The following is a 17,998-nucleotide window of genomic DNA, read 5'->3' on the forward strand; positions in this document are numbered from 1 at the left end:
AGAATAACGTGACCAGTATACTTGTATCATGCCTTGCGAATTTGCTGACGATCAATTCACGAAAACGAGTGCCAAAAGTTATAACTTCCCATATTTACTAGTGGTAGGATTATAAGTCACTAGCTATACCCATCCGCTTTGCGGGCCATTTAAATTTAACATTATTATTCCTCACCCCCACCAAGATTCTCATCATTAACGCCCCCAACACTGGTGTAGGGAGTCCAACTCTCATATAAATAATAGCATATCCTTATATCTCGAGATGGGTGGCGCATTTACGTTGTAGATGTCTATGGGCTCCAGTAACCACTTAACACCAGGTGGGCTGTGAGCTCGTCCATCCATTAAGCAATAAAAAAAAAAGATCACAAATAGAGCCTAAACGTACTTGGTATAACTGGTAATTCCAAAAATCCTGTACACTACTGCGCGAGCTGTCAAGCGACAACCTTGAACGAGTGGCAAATCAGTCAACGATACAGCAGTGGCATACGTGCTATATATCAGTGACGTCACTACGGTTCGACGCACCCAGCCTCACGTGGACCTCGTTGTGTAACTTCGAGAATATATTAAACATATGACTCTTTGATTCTACTTGTGGTAACGTGTACTGGAACCTTGTAACGGTAGACTACAGCATCCCAATCAAAACTACTGTTACGGTTAAATCTGGTATTTTTGTTGTCATTATTTTAAATAAATTACAAGGTCACGGATGACTAGGTTTTATTATTAATTTTGTTTAATTATTTAAAAAGATAACATTCTAGTTATAGAACAAAATAGGGAATAACAAAAAGAAGAAATAGAAAAAGTTCCTTCCTATGGCACGTTGCAATAGATAGAGATCCAATAGTTGGAGATATAACCTAAGGAGATTTTAAGTCAGGCAGGCGCCGGTCTTTAACTCCAGCATCATAAGACGTTACACTGAGCCGACCGCAGATAACGTGGGATAAAGATAAGAAGAAGTATGACTGAAAACTTAGAGCTCGAAGAATGAACGGCAATCCTTGGCAATCCTTCTCAAAGTTAAGCTCCAATCGTTATTCGATTACGACTTTGAGCTCAAATAATCAACCGTTGATGTGTGACAATCATTCTGCCCCAGAATAACAAGCATTTTTCTATAAAGGTACTTCATAGAATGCTCGAGTTTCTATTAGGGGAAACAGGAGAATGAAACCAATCCGGACGCAGCCATACACGTACCAGATTTGAGTACGTGACTTTTATCACGAACGAATAAAAAAAATCGCGAATGATGCGTAGAGATGTAAACAACGATGACACGTAAACTGAGAATGTGTTTGTTCTGAAACGGTTAGTTTTCTTTGTAATTCTGCTGTGCGTGTGTTTGTACTTTGGCACTAGTTTTTTTATCTGTTTTCGCGCCTTATGTTTCTATGGAAAGTGAATTGAGGAACCGGTGTTTCCGTTCCATGGGATCCTTCATCTACAGGACGTTTCCAGAGATATTTCAGCTCTGCTATGAATTCAACCCCTAGTTCCATTTTTATTGTCGATAATCCCAATTTGGAGAAGTCCTTTACGCCAGAAAGACTTGAACTTTACAAAGCAGAAGCTCGCCTTCACGTAGAGTGTTTCATCTCCGGGCTGGTTAAATCAATTATCAGTTGCTTACATTGAGTTTACACACAAGCGGGTCATTTGGATTTTCGATGATCCTAATATAATGGGTCGTTTAAATACAATTTACTTAGGTTCACTTTGTATTTTACGCCAAAAGTTCTACTTATTTTATCAGCCGCAGGAACATCATTTTTGTTAGCTAGGGGAGCACTCCGAGGAATTGTTTGCGAAGATGCTGTCATCTCTTTACTACCATCGCACCACCTGCCACTGGATCAGATATACATGTGAGGGTGAGGGCGTCCTAAAACAGTTTGATGGACTTCGGGAAAGAGGATATGTGAGAGAAAGGTGTGAGTACAGAGATGAAGCACGATCGCATGATAGGCCTGAATGGTTAAGAAGGACATGCTGTACCGATCCCACATAGCGAGATAAAACCACGAAGAAGTCACCCATACTATGAATCATCATTACCAAAGTAGGTATGCGCGAATCATAAAATTACGTTCTCAAATGTACGTAAACATATAGAGGATCTATTAAAATTTGCAGTAAAATTTATATGTAATTATACATAGATAACAGTATATTGTCTGATAATGTGAAGACGATAAAGACTAGAGCATGAGACGTACTAATGTATTCGTATCGAACGATGCGAATGTGCCGAGATTTCAATTGCACAGGCAAGTGACCAATTGTAATCGAAGGAAATACGTATATTAAAAAAAATCACTGAAAAAAAACTATTATTTAAAAATAATTACAATCTAAAAACATATACAAAGTGTAACTAAGCAAGGTCGTTTGTAAGCACACCCATATTACCTTCCCACCTGTTCCTGCACTACTTTTTTTCTCCCTACCTATGCTGATAGCCTTGAGAGGCTATTTCAGCTTCACCCTAACATGTAGGTGAGCTCACGGGGCTCAAACTGGAAGTGTTGCTAACACTGGCCCTAGTAAGAACAGTGCTTCGCAGAATCTACCACCGGATCGGAAACGCGACCCACTGAGAGGATCCGGCGAGAAACTCAGTGGGCTGTGTCTATGGGTTAATTTACTCGTCGAGCCCTTCGTCGCGAGCGACGGGTTCGGCGAGGACGGCGACCGGTGCTTGTGGTGCCTAAAAGCGCCGTTAATAAATCGGGAGGATCCGTAATGACGTGTTTTGGGCGACGTCGACTGTTTACCATTCGATCTACAGGATCGGGTGTGTAATTCGTTATTTGCGAATGTCAATTTGAAGTATAAGACAGTTCTTATAATTCGACTTCATGTCACAAAACGGTTAGCGGCGTACGTTGAGATGATCGATGTGTAACATCTAAATCACGTGGGCCATGAACCCTTTTGAATAAATAAAGAAAATATATACGTATGTCGGAGAAGCCGCAATTATTAACACCATCGTTAGACAAAATATGATGGTAGGACCTCTTGTGAGTCCGCGCGGGTAGGTACTACCACCCTGCCTATTTCTGCCGTGAAGCAGTAATGCGTTTCGGTTTGAAGGGTGGAGCAGCCGTTGTGACTATACTTGAGATTTTAGAACTTATATCTCAAGGTCGGTGGCGCATTTACATCGTAGATGTCTATGGGCTCCAGTAACCACTTAACACCATGTGGGCTGTGCGATCGTCCACCCATCTAATCTATAAAAAAAAACATCGTAGGGGCGAATATGGTGATCGAGCTAAGAGAATTATTGAGTACACCAATCAAGTTTGTTGTCTTAGAACAATTTAGAAATCTTCTCTTGACGTTAGCAAACGAAAACGAATGACAGCTCTTAGGACGGAGGCACCGCTCTTCAAGAAGGCTGGTTGGTTAGTGTGATGGCGTCTACGCGCCTCCATCGCGGCATCGGCTAGGCTCTGTCGTAGCACGAAGTTAGCCGAGTTCCGACTATACCGCGATCGTGCTGCCATCTCTCGGGAATCGTGCTGCGTTTCGTTTAGCTACCAAACTAATGACCGTCTCCGACATGTATACATTTCTTCTCTAAAAATCATACTACTTAGCCCACTGAGTTTCTCGCCGGATCTTCTCAGTGGGTCGCGTTTCCGATCCGGCGGTAGATTCTGCGAAGCACGGCTCTTGCTAGGGTTCGTGTTAGCAACGTCGTCAGGTTTGAGCCCCGTGAGCTCACCTACTAGTTAAGGTTACGCTGGAATAGCCTCTCAAGGCTACCAGCTTAGGTAGGAAAAAAAAAAACATACTCCTATATCACATGTCGTCTTTGAGATCAGATGGGCCGAAACGACGCAAATGTGAATTTTAAAAAAAAACTAGAATGACCAATTTATCCGTGGCCATAATTTTTTACCAATTTACCATTTTATGCAAATAACTAAACGACCTTTGACCTTCACAGTTACGAGCCGAAGTTTGGTTCGTTTCTAAAAGAATGTCAAGAGGTACTTGTTGGAGAATAGGTTAAAATAAAACTAAAAATAAAAAACTTGTTTCAAAAAATCTGCCGGCACATTCACTTTCACAATGCATTATATTTTTTGTTTAGTTAAATAAGCCTTTGGACAAGCAGCGGTTTGTCAGCGTTTTGACATGTCCTTGAACAACGATGACCACTTACCATCAGATGTGTTGTAATCATTGTCTCCCATTTAAAGCAATTAAAACCCTGTCGTATTAAATCATCGGAAATTAAAAAAGGCTACATTAAACATTAAAAAGAATTTTACATTTGAATCGTTATTTAATGAGAAATCATTCGATTGTAATTCGTTCTTTTAGTGCTTAGATGTGTGGACGAGCTTACAGCCCACCCGGTGTTAAGTGGTTACTGGTGCCCATAGACTTTTTTTTTTTTTTTTTTTTTTTGTCTATTTATTTATTTAATACAAGGAGAACCAACAGCCAACTAACAAAGTATAATAATATAACAAATAATAGAAAATGTAAATGCGCCACCCACCTTGGGATATAAGTTCTAACGTCTCAGTATAGTTACAACGGCTGCCCTACCCTTCAAACCGAAACGCATTACTGCTTCACGGCTGAAATAGGCAGGGTGGTGGTACCCACCCGCGCGGACTCACAAGAGGTCCTACCACCAGTAAACAAATTCTCAGTAAACGAGCAATTCAAAGATCCATTGTGAGATTCGTTCTCCGGTTAGTCTATTTCACCGGCAATCAATCAGAGGCAGACTTTCAATGTAATATTTTCGGCGCTGATAACAGCAATCGGGGTCAAGTGATAATTCTTTTATCGGTACTTTCACGGTTTATCGTAAAATCAGTGCCGACTTTAATATTCAGTACAATTTTTATAAATTTAACAGAGTACTGAAGTCTTGAGGTATGCGTACTGGTGGTACGTCTTGTGAGTCTGCACGGGTAGGTACCACTACCTTGCCTATTTCTGTTGTGAAGCAGTGATGCGTTTTGGTCTGAAGGGCGGGGCAGCCGTTGTACTGTAAAAACGGAGACCTTAGAACACATGTCTCAAGGGTATTTACGTTGTAGATGTCTATGTGCTCCAGAAACGACAACTCCAGGCGGGCCGCAAGCTCATCCACCCATCAAAGCAATAAAAAAAATTATAAAAATGCCTGGTCCTGGTATTGCCAATGTCCATATAACAAAGTGGCAACTGTCTACCCTTAACGTCAATTGTGGCTTTGCTATACTTATCCTAATACTTTGTTCTTCGAGAATCCTCCAATTTCCGTGTGTTCATTCGCACTAAAGTTCACTCAATAACCTGATTTTTCACACCATTTTCACTTTTGACATTACGAAATAATAATAGAGTATTTCCAAAAGTAATAATATTGTTAACATGTAAGCTTCTCAATAGCTAATAGAAAAAAAAAACGAAAATCTCTTGAAAAATATATGGGAACATGCTAGTGATGCCTAACTATGTAGTTACCTGTTTACTTAAGTATGTATGTATCTATATATTAATACGTGAAGAAAAATCTTTGTATCCCTTTTTACGAAAATTGCGCGGACGGAGGAGTATGAAATTTTCCACACTTATAGAGAACGTAGAGAAGAAGTGCACAATGCTATTTTTTTTTATAATAATGCATAAAAGATACATTAAATCAATAAAGAAAACATTACACACACTACATACCATGTATTTGACGCGCACACGCATGCATACTATTTATTGTCAAACTTTTGTTCTTGACGTCTGTTGTCAAACTGAGAATAGATTAAATATTGTTTGTCTTTGTTAATATTACAATTCCAATTAATTATAGTCGAATTTCGACTACGGCGGGACCTCTAGTATTAATTAATTTACAACGGGTCTCTGGAATTTCACCGATTAAACTTGGCAACATTATTTGAACTCCAATGTTGTGTTTCATAAGAATGATAAAGAAAGTGGTTCGACACGCACATGCCCGTTTTTATATCACGATTTTAAAGATAAAAAACTAGATACGTAACGATGATTTGCGTCAGTTGTAACTAGATTAGCCATTTCTTACAGATATTGTGGCTAAATTCTTCAAGTTCCGAATCTACACGTTTTGTGTATAGAGTTCAGTGACCACTTAAATAAAGATAGGCTTAGATTTCATCAGCACAACTAAGGTCATAAAAAAATTATTAAAATATCTCAAAACAAAATTTTTAATAATTTTAAGTACATAATTATTTAATTGTTTTTGTTAAGTTACGCCTTTATATAATTAATATGATTAAACAGCAAATCCTAAATTCTATTTTCTATTTTAATTTATCATTACACTAATGTTAGTATATGGTATGTTCATAGAACTAGCGAAGATCATCACGTCCTTACGGGTCCATCAGTATTGGACCTTTGCATTAGACGCCTTCAGCTCTAACACTAGGAGCAGGCTTAGGGACCCCGGTAACCGTACTCGTCGAACTCGTCAAAGAGTTCGACGTGCAACCTAACTCATGCATCAGCCCGCTGAGTTTCTTCTCAGCCGGTCGCGATTCCGATCCGGTAGTAGATTAATTCACGAAGCAGCTACTCGTGAGCTGTTAGGTCTCCTTCGGAGGCGCAGCTGTTAGCAAATCCCACCCCTCCTGGCTGAGCCTTTGCTCGCCCCCCTGTCCTGGTGAAACTGGAAGGCCTCAAGGCCACCAGTAATAATTCAATCATAAAAAATTTTTACCACGCTTTTTTTTACAATAAAATCATTTTTTCTTACACTATTTTTAATACAAATTTATTAAAATTTATTTTCCATTTTTTAGTTGGATTTTCTATAAAAGCGTATTTTGTTAGTTTTTTTAAACTATTATTTATTTTTCATTTTTTAGTTGAATTTAAATTTTTTTAAAATATTCAATTGTCACCGGTCCTTAATAAGTATACCAAATTTCGAGTTAATCCGACGTTTTGAAGGGGGTCAACAAACATACATACATACGTCTGAAGCTAATAAAAGCGAAATTAAAAAAAGCGAAGCGATCACGCTCGTATACTACAGCGCCACGCATTCTCGACCGGCTACTCTTTAGCGATGTAAAAAGCACCAGAAATAAAATTACCAAGAGACGAATTGCTACGTAACACAATTGAGGAGAATATTTTTAGTTTCATGATTTTTTCGTTCGAGGTCGCGTGTCTACTCCCCAAGCAGACGGCGATTCGCGTCTTGAAGTACTCCCGTGTACGTAGAGTACTCAATAGCAACTGTGTAAACCGTGCAGGTAACATACATATAGGTGTACATGTGAAGTATTTTATGTGTTTAAGGTTATATATATATCACTAGCGGCCGCTTTAGGTGCGACACTCTAGTTGACATTTAAAATGCCTATACTATATTTTAACTTGATTGCTTTTTTAATCGGTTACGTAAAAGCTGCCGCGAAATTTTAAATGTCTCTTAATGGAATTCGTTTCATTAATATAAGACTTTTTTAGCTCGTCAATAGTCGACAATAAACAAAATAAAATAAAAAAACTTTTGTGAAACTAAGCAATAATATTTTTTTTTTTTATAGCTTAGATGGATGGACGAGCTCACAGCCCTCCTGGTGTTAAGTGGTTACTGGAGCCCATAGACATCTACAACGTAAGTGCGCCACCCATCTCGAGATATAAGTTCTAAGATCTCAGTATAGTTAAAACGGCTGCCCCACCCTTCGAACCGAAACGCATTACTGCTTCACGGCGGAAATAGGCGGGGTGGTGGTGCCTACCTGTGCGGACTCCCAAGAGGTCCTACCATCAGTGATTCAACTTTTATTCTCTTTGCCTATTTTTATATGTAGAATAACAAACACCAAGTTTGACAATCTGACTCTTCTCTACTTTGCGAAGAGTCCAAGCGACTAAGAAGAAGAAGACATGTAATAGCATTCATCTGATATTTCATGGTAATCTTGCTAATCGCAGAACTATGACACCTAAAAAAATATGACAATAAAAAACTCGATACTAAACCTTCAAAGCAGTTCAATTAAGATACTACTAGAGGTCCCGCAGTAGTCGAAATTCGACTATAATTAATTGGAATAGTAAGTTTGTACACTATTATGATTGTATTTTACACTTCTATAATCACAAATTTCGCCAAAACTACACTATAAAAAATATTAACAAAGACATACAATATTTAATCTCAATTTGACAACAGACGTCAAGAATAAAAGTTTGACAATAAATAGTATGCATGCGCGTGTGCGTCAAATACATGGTATGTAGTGTGTGTAATGTTTTCTTTATTGATTTAATGTATCTTTTATGCATTATTTTAAAAAAATATTAGCATTGTGCACTTCTTCTCTATATTCTCTATAAGTATGGAAAATATCATAATCCTCCGTTCGCGCAATTTTCATAAAAAGGGATACAAAGTTTTTGCTTCACGTATTAATATATAGATAATAATATGATTTAGATTAGAAATCTGTTACGTAGACTCTACATTGTAGAGTGTAATATTAATGTCACTGTTTTAATGAAACAGTAGTTGAGTACAAAACCCAGCTAGATATAGCTATAGAATACAGTTACCAACGCCATCTAGTTTATTATCTTTAACCCTTTGAGCACGCACCGTCGATAGATCGACTCTGTGAATACGTATAAAATGCGGAGCGTCGAAATACCGACTATTGATTTTTGTGTCTTTTTTTAAGTTAAGTTTTTTTAAGGTACTTTTCTTCAAAAACCCTTTAACAATTTCTGCAAAATATGTAAAAATAAGCTCAGCAGTAAAAGGATTGACTCTGATTGAATTATTCTTAGCAAAGTAGAGAGAATCGTATGTATCCATACGATTCTGGAGGTGACTGTACGTAAAATTAAAAATAACAAGATATTATGCTCATATTATAAAAGTCGTTCGATATTTCCTCTTCACACGAGCAAACCGCAGATAAATTATCTAGCGCTTGTCTACTGTTTTACAATTAGATTCTTAATATTGTGCGGAGCTTTTTTCATTCGTCATAAACCGGCCTTCATTCGTAACGGTGAGAGGCGAACATTCGAGAACGATCCAGATATTGCAATTACTGATAAGGCTTCGTACTCCTCCTATTGGTCGCGTGACAGTTACCGTTCGTCACAATTGATCGTTAGTCGTGCTAACAATGATTTCTCTCTCTTTTACTGGTGGTAGGGCGAGTGGTAACCGGCACGGGCAGGTTCCACCACCCAGCCCGTTTCTGCCCTGAAGCAGTAATGCGTTTCGGTTCGAAAGGTGAAGCAGCTGTTGTACTGTAAAAACGGATACCTTAGACCTTAACTTATGTCTGAACTTGGGTGGCGGCATTTACGTTGTACATGTATATGGGCTGGGACGTGACATCACTCACCCATCCAAAAAATAAATATATTTGTCAATAAGATATTATTATTTAACCACTTAATGTTTTTTTTTTTTTTACCTTTGCTCATAACGTTGAGAGGCTATTTCAGCTTCTTGACGTGTAGGTGAGCTCGCGGGGCTCAAACCGGGAGTGTTGCTAACACTGACCCTAGCAGTAGCAGTGCTTCGCAGGATCTACCACCGGATCGGAAACGCGACCCACTGAGAAGATCCGGCGAAAAACTCAGTTCGGCGAGACTTATTAGCAAGTGGGCACGTCTGATTCAGCAAAGAAACTATAAAGGCGCATTTGACTTGACCGCGCACTTACAAGTCGGTCATTAGCCAGTCACTAATGACCCATTGAAATTCCCCTTCGCTGTTCCGTAAAAAAAAAATAACGTTTTTGCACATTCTCGAAGACGTAATTTTATTCGATCGACCACGTGGTTTAAGTTTTTTTTTAATTGCTTAGATGGGTGGACGAGCTCACAGCCCAGCTGGTGTTAAGTGGTTACTCGAGCCCATAGACATCTACGAAGTAAATGCGCCACCCACGTTGAGATATAAGTTCTAAGGTCTCAAGTATAGTTACAACGGCTGCCCCACCCTTCAAACCGAAACGCATTACTGCTTCACGGCAGAAATAGGCAGGGTGGTGGTACCTACCCGCGCGGACTCACAACAGGTCCTACCACCAGTAAAGTCATGTATTATTGTAATTAAATAGATTCCATTGCGTCTTATATAGGAGGGGCTTTCGCCAAACTATGTTATGTCGGTCCATCGATTGCTTTCACGCGAATGCTTCGGAGTTTCAAATTAATCACACAAATAAATAAAACAAGTTTGTACACAAATTCACCTTTCTAGAAGACTAGTAATATCACACTCTGCTGTGACAAAATGTTGGTTTTTTTTTGTGTATGACGGTTGCCCGGCGACCTTACCAGTTTCACGACACGTTTTACTGGTCGTAGGACCTCTTGTGAGTCTACACGGGTAGGTACCACCACCCTGCCTATTTCTGCCGTGAAGCAGTAATGCGTTTCGGTTTGAAGGGCAGGGCAGCCGTTGCACTGTTAAAAGTGAGACCTTAGAACTCATATCTCAAGGTGGGTGGCGGCATTTACGTTGTAGATGTATTTGGGCTCCGGTAACCACTTAACACCAGGTGGGCTGTGAGCTCGTCTACCCCTCTAAGCAATAAATAAAAAAAGCTGCTACCGGCGAATGTAGACTCAGTTTTTGATTCAGAAAAATGTGCTGATTGTGATATTGACTCGGGTAATGATTATAATCGTAACACTGGGAATATACCACTATATTACTAGATACTACGGCGAATACACGACGATACTGTCGGCACACCGGTGGCCGGCTCACGACCGACAAGTTCAAAAGTCAAAACAAATAAACTGAACACTTGGATCCGTCTCTAAAGCCTTGTTCGGACTAGGCGAGTATTTTAGTCGAGTAACCGAGTAATTTAGTAGCTAAATGTGTCTGAACACCAAAAATTTAGTCGAGTAGGTTAGTAAATAATTTAGTCAAGTCAATCCATTTTGTTCTATTTTTTTCGGGCGAGTGGCGAGTAGTTTAGCCACTAAATTACTCGGTACTCGACTAAAATACTCGCCTAGTCCGAACAAGGCTTAAACGAAGACAGCTGACGATCCGTTAAAACAACTTTCATTTTCAAATCACACATAACGGTTTTGTTCTGGGATCCATCGAAATTTTTATTCAAATCTGTACTTCGATTCTGTAAATCCGATAATCTTGTTAATCGTAAAAACGCGTACTTAATATCATTTCGGGTCGTAAACGCGAATCGAAATGTGTCAACGCGACCTGCCTATTTCTATTCTGAAGCTATTATATAACCGTTATCTCTATATATAGGTATAAAAATGAATTGCTCTTCGCTAGTCTCGCTAAAACTCGAGAACGGCTGGACCGATTTGGCTAATTTTGGTCTTGAATTATTCGTGGAAGTGAAGTAGGGAAGGTGTAAAAGGTGAAAAAATATAAAAAAAAGCTCGAAATTATATAAAAACAAACAATTTTGTTTTTCCTTTGATGTGTTCCCTTGATGTGTCTTTTATTTGAGTCGACTATTATCAAAGCCGGCAATGTGACTTTTGGACAATGATTGGTAAATCAGAAAAACGAATTATTGACTTTGTATTCCATTGGCAGTCACAAAACTCTTCGGAACGACATCTTAGATAAATAACAGGTTAACTATTAACCTTTATTTAATGCAGGTTTTGAACCGTATTCTTTGAAGGAGACGATTATATTCAAATCAATATGTATTGACATATCAATAACATTTTTTTGTCCAAATGCACAGATTGCCACCTTTGATAATAGACGACTCATTTATCGATTGAGGCACTACGAAGTCTGCCGGGTCAGCTAGTAGAAAATAAAAACAAAAAATTATACGCGACCACGGCAATTGTAGAGTATTCGAAAGGCCGTTGAGAATATAAAGATAATAAACAACGCTAGATTAAACAGTAAAAGTTGTTTTAATGATGTCAAAACAAGATTGAGAGTTGCAGTTAAAAACTTAAAAATACGGATTGGTCTTTTGAATGCAGTCAACATAGAGATACGAAATGTAACTGGTTCGTATGAGTTACCGAAGAGAGAAGTAAGTTTTTTTTTAATTTATTTCTTATATGAGTGGACGGGCTCACAGCCCACCTGGTATTAAATGGCTACTGGAGCCCATAGACATCTACAACGTAAATGCCGCCACCCACCTTGAGATATGAGTTCTCAGGTCTCAGTATAGTTCACGAATCACTTCTAAATCAAATACGTACTTATCTACGTATGGAACCAAACACGCATTCTTTAAATTTGCTTTTTTTTTATTGCCTTTGTAGACAGACGAGCATACGGCCCACCTGATGGTAAGTGGTCAGCGTCACTCATGGACGTCAGCAATCCCAGGGGCAGAGCCAAGCCGCTGCCTACCATTAAGTACTCTCCGCAAGCCTCGTTTGATAGAATATTAAATACAATAAAACATAACCTTAAGTGTCAGGCGAATGGCGAAATTCACGTTGCGATTTCTATGGTTTTCGGTCACCACTTAAAACCAGGTGGGCCGTGAGCTCATTAATTACGCACTACTCGCTTTGGTCGTGAATATATTTTTTTTCTATTACCATATTACGGTTCAATATATCTTCTTACGATTCTTTAGGTCGTAGTAATGATTAAACTTTCACCGTAAAATCACACGTTTATTGTTTATTATCTTTCTATAATACCCGACGATCAGTCCACTGTGACCACAAAAACTGTAAACTATTAAAAGTTTAAGTTCATGTGATGAAAAGAAAAATAATCGTAATCATCTAGAAATCACATTCTAGAACCTTCTATATTGGAACAATTAACTGTGTAATTCGTGTAACTGTGTAATAACGTTCAATTACTACCTGTTCATAGATTTAAGAAAACTGTTAAGGAACGTTTTTGCAACAAGGCATATTATAAAGTTAAGGATTATTTACTAGATGGCACTACGTGGGAATGAGGCGCTCGCTCCTGGCCTTTTCATTTTTCATTATTTTTTTTAGTTGTAGTTTTTGACTTTATTTTTCATTTATTGTAAATATTTTTATTTATTTAAAAAAAAGAAAATATTTGAGAAAAAACAAAAAAAAAAGCCCGCTGAGTTTGTTTCGCCGGTTCTTCTCAGGACTGTGGCTTTTTTTGGAACCGGTGGTAGAGTTAACATTGTTATTTGTAGAGGAGCCCATAGACCTCTACAATGTAAATGCGCCACCAAACTTGAGATATAAGTTCTGAGGTCTCAAGTATAGGCCACGTCCCTACCAAAAATACCGAATATTTGTGATTAAAAACTTTATCAAGGTTTTTTTTAATTTATTTTTTTCGTATCAAGAAAACAAAATAGTATTATAATTCGATCTGATCTAATCATATCTAACGACCGTCTGGTGTAGTGGTAAGTGACATGGTCACTACACAAGGGGGTCGCGGGTTCGAATCCCGCCAAGGGAAGATATTTGTATGATAAATATAAAAATATTTTTTTCCAGAGTTATGGATGTATATCAAATATATGTATGTGTATAATAAAAATCTTACATTTATCTCTGTAACACAATTTCTTTACGAACTTAGCACGGGACCAGTTAACGTGGCGTGATTGTTAGTAAATATTTATATTTATTTATATTATGTTTGTTTAAATTTTTTCTTTCGTTTGCAAAATCAAAGTCAAGTTTTTGTTTTCCTTTTTAAGACAGACAACATACGGGCCATCTGATGGTGAGCGGTTACCGTAGCTGACGTCAGCAGCAATGCCAAGGAAATAAGCAAGTCGCTGCCTACTAGAGTAATACTTTTACTACCAATGGATGTACGTGATTAGAAGGAATTTTAAATTGCACTTCATTGAAAATAACATTAATGACTTTACGAGCTAGTTCCATCGTGGAACTAATTAAAGACAATTCGGCTCCTTAATTCGTTAACTCGTTAACTCGACTTGTAATTTTTATGAGAACCATCTTGAATTTTTCAAACTTCGCGCCATTCTATTAAACTCTAAAATACATTACACCAACTCACCTGAACAAACACGAGTGTGTGGTCACGACGATGAAATATGTCGAATTTAGTAGAAATTCACTTTTTTTTTTCAATTAATAAAAACTTTCCACAGTATAACCAAAAAAAAAAGTAACTAACACATATATTTTCAAGTTTTTCAGAAACCCCCTCCCACTATTATTTCACAACGTCGTCTCACTTTCCTACTGTTTTCCAATTGTGTTGTGGTTATTGTAATTCAAACTCTTGTTAACCGAGCACTGGGGCGTTGGTTTTAAAACGGCATCTCGCACAAGGAAGTAATTGATACTAGTGGCATTTCCATTCGTCGAGTTCCGGTGAACTGAAAATTCACGCACGTTATTAAATGACACATACAGAGCGAGGCACTAAGAAAACAAACACTCGGTGACCGAACAGCGAAACGCCATAACGTAATTTTAATAAAATCAACGCGCTTTTTTTTCTTCATCTAAATCGTTACGTTCGTAATAAAAATTGAATGTGTATCGATAATGTAACCGATAAAATGGCCATAAGAACGCAAAATGTTTACACAGATAATCGGGCCGGCGCGTTGAGCGAACGTCGAGTCCCTCTCGCATTATGTATCCGTGCCAAAACAGATTCTGTCTGGCAATTAGCAAGATAGCTGGTCGTCTGACAAAACGAGAAAAAAAAAAGTTTTTTTTTTTTTTAATTTTTTTTTTGTGATCGCGTACCAACTTTTCGGTTCTTAAAGTTTCGTAACACGCGAGTTCGAGTGGTCGTATCGTTTCACTGAAACCGTTCCGAATCCGCGATCACGTACGCCGCCCGCGTGGACGCGACTGACCCGAACGTGAAACAAACAAAAATTTTCACTGCTAAACCGTGACGGCGGCAACTTTTCCACGCGGCCCGGCCTTCGGTGCATTGTTATGCAATTGCAGAAACCGTTCCGTATCGAGTGGCCGAAACGCGAAACCGCGCGTTTCGGGAACGCGCAAACTTAATACGGAAAAACGTTGGCCGGAAAATCTAACCTAACAGCAAAACGGCGGGAACAGCTCCGGGATCCAGCGCTGAGGTTATTACGGTACGGCGTTCCGCGTTCGATGTTCACACATGCTTTTAAATTACCGATCGCGATTTATCGAGAGCGTGTTCTGTGTCGCTCCGGCGTCGGAGCGTGGCGCGACATCACATGACCGTCCCGGCCGGATACTAGCGCGATACTGAGGCGCGCCGTCCGCTATCTCCGCTCCCGCGCTGGCGGCCCGGCCCGAACCCGAAATGGGGAACGAACGTCTTCCCGAAAATGCGGACCCCGAATTTTCGGCCAATTGTTTTAGCGGCGGTTTAGCGGTCACGTGGGACCTGTTCGAACTTCCCAGAAGCGTGTGACATGAATAACTCGTCAGGCAATCCTCATTTCGAAAGTGTCACGTAATGACTAATCAGTTTCATATTGGTATTAATTAATTACGATTATAAAACATTAAAATTGTGTCATTATTTAAAACGCTTTACGGCTTAAACTTGTGCTTAGCTTATATTTTTTGCAAATACACCGACAGCGAAGCGGTTTTTTTTTTTTTAATATTTCAACGCCAGACTGGATTACGGTCGAACCGATGATAAGGGGCTATCACTCATACATATCACCAATACAGGAGCACAGCTAAGTCGTTATTTACCCTAGAGATCTCAAAACTCTTCCAGCGGTATAGCATGTCATATCTGACAGTGCTCTTAAAATTATGTGGCGGTAGCCACCATACAACGCAAGATATTTGACAGATGCCTGAATCTCGCTTACGGCATGTTCAAGATAAACTTCCATATATAAAAGTTCCGAACAGCAACATCTAGACTGTCGGTCTACCGAGCAATATCATGATCGCTGAAAGATTTTCCTTTCGCCGTTAAACCTACAACTCTGTGGAGGAAAGCTCATCGCGTAAGTAATGGCGGCTGGTGACGTGACAACAACAACATCTGGATACACTCTTATATTTTAAATTTTCACGGGTATCTGTATTCCGCGTACTATTTTGTAGCAATTGCCTCGAACCGTTTTCATATTAGGTATAAGTAAGTAGAGTCTACCCGTTTTTTACTGGTGGTAGGACCTCATGTGAGTCCGCACGGGTAGGCACCACCACTCCGCCTATTTCTGCCGTAAAGCAGCAATGCGTTTCGGCTTGAAGGGTGGGGCAGCCGTTGTAACTATACTGAGACCATAGAACTTATATGTCAAGGTGAGTGGCGCGTTTACGTTGTAAATGTCTATGGGCTCCAGTAACCACTTAATACCAGGTGGGCTGTGAGCTCGTCCATCCATCTAAACAATAAAAAAAGAACACGGCGCATGTAGCAGACCCATATCTAGGACTAGTTCAATGTGAAAATTCTTTTAAGAACCCCATAATTAATAGTCTATGCAACACATTTATCACGTATCTATGACACTCTTCATAAAAAAAATACCTATTTTCATAAATACAAAGTTAAATTTTCAATGGCACACACATAAAATCGTTACCTATTATAAAACAAATTAATTGCTTCCACTAAAATCGGGTTCGATGACCGCGATAATAATAATTGATTAGCGGAAAATGAAAATTTATAGAGTCGTTTCGAATGTAAATTCAACATTAAAGTTAAGTTTTTAAAGACTAAAATACAGTGGAACGTATCGACAGAAGAAAATGTTAGTATGGACGTGGCTGAACATAGAGAGAGAGAGAGAGAGAGAGAGAGAGAGAGAGAGAGAGAGAATACACTTTATTGCACACCAAAACACAATGTACATTAAAAAAACAGTCAAAAAGCAGATACATTTGTACAATAGGTGGTCTTATCGCTAAAAGCGATCTCTTCCAGACGACCGTTTAATTTACAGAAATTCTGGAAAATATAAAAGTATAGCAGATATGTTGCGGTGTACCATAGACAATACATTATTATAGTAAATATATACAAACAATAAACAAATATATACCGTTTACATATAACCAAACATACTTACATACAATACATACTAATAAACTTACACACACATAATAAATCAATAGTATGGAAATGATAAATGATAATGATGCAAACAAACAGCACTAAGCAGTTAAGTAGTGTTCCTTCACCATTCTTTTAAAACAGTTTAAAGTTCGAGCACTTCTTACTGCATCCGGCAGAGCATTCCACAATCGAACCGTCTGGACGGTGAATGAATTGTCAAAGAATGATGACATATACAATCAAAAACCTTATATCTAAAAAAGTCAAGCAAAAAACTGTATGTTTGGATGTTCATTCCTAGCGTCGCTTTCCTTATTACTGAGGGTCGTGACTCCCTCGCTCCATTATTCTTTCATGTATAATTTCCCACCATCTGCTGCGATCCTTGGCTTCGTGGAGGGCTTCGTGAAACTTGACGTTCGGACAAGATCGAATCTGGTCCGACTATCTCATGGGACTGCATCCTCTGGGCTCTAAATCATGCGATAATGGATGATCAGATTTGTTTAGTAAATTTCCCACAAAATTTATAGTCTGGGTTTTTATCATTGCAAATGAGACGACCCTACCAACGCCGGGTGTATCTGGTGTAATAAATACGAGAATTTGTTCGCTTATTCGTCATTTTACGTACCAACGGGTCTAAAAATCGAATTAGAGATTACGAACCACAGAGCAACACAAGCAACTCTTTATCACGGGAAAATGCAACGTGTTTACTGAGTTACAAATTTAAAGCAAGTAAAACCGCATGGATTGACCTGTGTGCTTATAAAAATTAAAGTTTTAAACTATTTTTAGTTCTTTAATGTTTTATATGAGTAGAGCGCTTAAGGCTTAAACATTAAGTGGTTACCATAGCCTATAACCATAGAAACGTGAATGTCCCTAACCTTAAAACCCAATATCTACCTATCAAAGATACACTAATTTTGTAATAAATACTCGTAATATGAAATCGAATTCATAATTATAATTTAACCTACTTAAATTGTCATT

At 38.6% G+C, this 17,998-nt stretch overlaps 1 protein-coding gene and 1 long non-coding RNA gene across 4 annotated transcripts in view; one reads left to right on the forward strand and one right to left on the reverse strand.

Moving 5' to 3' along the window:
• The window catches only part of LOC105841828 (fibroblast growth factor 16), a 304,854-nt gene extending 289,592 nt beyond the window's left edge, over positions 1-15,262 (reverse strand). The window contains exons 1-2 of one of the 3 annotated variants that reach the window (XM_038011895.2): positions 15,119-15,262; positions 14,015-14,339 (exon numbers count right to left, since the gene is read on the reverse strand). The gene's annotated coding sequence lies outside the window, so the exon portion shown is untranslated. Of the gene's footprint in view, positions 1-14,014; positions 14,993-15,021 lie in introns of those variants that run through there. The other 2 variants (XM_038011896.2, XM_038011897.2) reach the window with 2 other exon arrangements.
• Positions 1-17,998, forward strand: part of LOC134199174 (uncharacterized) — a 30,395-nt gene that overhangs the window by 827 nt on the left and 11,570 nt on the right. The gene's annotated exons all lie outside the window — the stretch shown is intronic.

Source organism: Bombyx mori, chromosome 7 (genome assembly GCF_030269925.1).
Source record: "Bombyx mori chromosome 7, ASM3026992v2".
NCBI classification, from domain to species: Eukaryota; Metazoa; Arthropoda; class Insecta; order Lepidoptera; family Bombycidae; genus Bombyx; species Bombyx mori.